The sequence below is a fragment of the Drosophila montana genome, unplaced genomic scaffold, assembly GCF_035044405.1.
Source record: "Drosophila montana isolate Dmon_TW-CO22-7 unplaced genomic scaffold, ASM3504440v1 contig_3008_1, whole genome shotgun sequence".
NCBI lineage: Eukaryota > Metazoa > Arthropoda > Insecta > Diptera > Drosophilidae > Drosophila > Drosophila montana.
Genome location: NW_026997884.1, coordinates 1 through 2,304, shown reverse-complemented (window position 1 = coordinate 2,304; position 2,304 = coordinate 1). Strand labels below are relative to the sequence as shown.

Below are 2,304 nucleotides of genomic sequence, written 5' to 3'. Positions count from 1 at the left end.
AGTTCAGTTGGCCATCTACGTAGATTGGTCCAAATGAACGAGAATTTAGTTCATGAGCTCAGTTGTCGCACTGATGGTATGAATAAATCCAGGACTATTGGCCGTCGCCAAGTATATGGACTAGAAGAGTCTTTTAATGAACCGGAGGTAGAAAATTCAGAAGATACAAACTTTGACATCGCAGCTATTCGTAGATGTCATACCAACCTTAAATGTTGGAACTGCGAAGAGCAAGGGCATCTGTGGGAAAATTGCCTTGCTGACCGCCGTATATTTTGTTACGGATGCGGGGCACCCAACATTTATAAGCCCCAGTGCCAAAACTGTATCCGTAAAGCTTCGGAAAACCAACAGAAGGGTGCATCCAGCAGCAGTCGGATGCCCCCAAAAATCTAATTAATTCCCATACGAACTTTGTACCTGTGGACCGAAGAAAAAGCTTGGTCCCTACACCGACTTTAAAGTCACATCCCAACAATTTAGAAATAGCTAAAACTATTAAATTACGATTTTTACCGTATCATGAACGGTTAGCAAATTATTTGCATGTCCGAAATAAGATTTTTTATGAAGACAAACCCCGTATTTCTCAGCGTACGCAGCGCTTGAAAAATTATTATTCAAAAATCAAGCAACATAGCAAGCTTTTAGTTTCGACAGTTTTTTGCAATCCCACCGATATGCGCAGCTATGCCGAAGTGTCATTTTTAACCTTTACCGAGCTTGGTCTATTGGATACAGGCGCGAATATTAGCTGTATAGGTTCTACGCTTGCGCAACAAGATTTTACCGCAATGCCGGAATTTAAGCCTATTACATCGCATGTCAGAACAGCAGATGGCCATAGTCAGAAAGTCATCGGAGTGCTTGAAGTTAAAATGCAGTATAAATCGGCTACCAAGTCCTTGAAACTGTATGTGATTCCTTCTATAAACCAAAATCTAATTTTGGGTCATGATTTTTGGAGAGCATTTGAGCTTGCGCCAAGCATTATAAATTCTGTAGAGCTAAAATCAATGGAAAAAGAGCAGGAAACAGAGTCGATTGCATACCCCTTAGATAGCCAGCAAACGCAACAGCTGCACGTAGTAAAGCAGTTGTTCCCCAACGCTGCTGATAGATTAGGCCGCACAACATTGATCCAACACCATATAGATATAGGAGACGCACGTCCAGTGAAACAAAGATTCTATCCTGTAAGTCCGGCCGTAGAAAAGTTGTTATATGCAGAAATTGATCGCATGTTGCAGCTTGGAGTTATTGAGCCGTCGGTAAGCGCCTGGAGCTCGCCTATGCGACTCGTCCTTAAGCCCAACAAGGTTCGCCTTTGTCTGGATGCTCGAAGACTGAATGACGCCACAAAAAAAGATGCTTATCCTCTGCCGAGCATCGATGGCATTTTTTCGCGGCTACCTAAGGCGAATATAATTTCCAAACTAGATTTGAAAGACGCCTATTGGCAAATAGAACTTTCCGAGGATTCAAAGCCTCTCACTGCTTTTACGGTCCCCGGAAGACCGCTATATCAGTTTAAGGTCATGCCCTTTGGCCTTTGTAACGCGCCGTCTACCATGTGTCGGTTAATGGACGAGATAATTCCTTCTGACCTGCGCTATTGCGTATTTGGTTATTTAGATGACCTGTGTATTGTGTCAGAGGATTTCAGTTCACATCTGGCGGTATTGGTTCGCATCGCTGAGCAGTTTAGAAAAGCCAACTTGACTTTAAATATTTCGAAAAGTCAATTCTGTGTAACAAGTATCAATTATCTTGGTTACGTGATTGGTAGCGGAGGTATTTGCACTTTTTTTTTTTTTTTTTCTTGTATTGTAAATTGGCCGCCGCCAAAAAACTTGAAGCAAGTTCGAGGATTTCTAGGAGTTTGCGGTTGGTATCGTCGGTTTATATGCAACTTTTCCGATCTCACTTGCCCCATAACGGACGTATTATCGACAAAGAAAAAGTTTGAGTGGACCCCTGAAGCACAGACCGCAATGGACAACTTAAAAACAGTGCTAACATCCTCGCCGGTTTTAAAAAATGCTGACTTTACGAAGAAATTTTTTTTACATTGTGACGCTAGTGATTTTTGGCATTGCCGCCGTTTTAGTACAGATGTCTGAAGATAATGAAGAACAACCGATAGCTTTCATGTCAAAAAAATTAAGCCGTGCGCAGCGAAACTATAGTGTTACCGAGCGTGAATGCCTAGCAGTCATATTCGCCATCGAAAAGTTTGAAGTATTTGGAACTCCAGTTGAAAATGGTTACCGACCATTAGTTGCTATGGCTTATGCGCCAGCA

The 2,304-nt window shown here is 42.1% G+C and overlaps 1 long non-coding RNA gene across 1 annotated transcript; it reads right to left on the bottom strand.

The window, feature by feature from the left end:
- Positions 1-583: 583 nt before the first annotated feature.
- On the bottom strand, positions 584-1,793 carry LOC135430422 (uncharacterized). Its single transcript, XR_010436606.1, has 2 exons — positions 1,053-1,793; positions 584-999 (listed from the first exon to the last, which is right to left on the bottom strand). It is a non-coding gene; the product is annotated as an uncharacterized LOC135430422 (long non-coding RNA).
- Between the last annotated feature and the right edge of the window lie 511 nt (positions 1,794-2,304).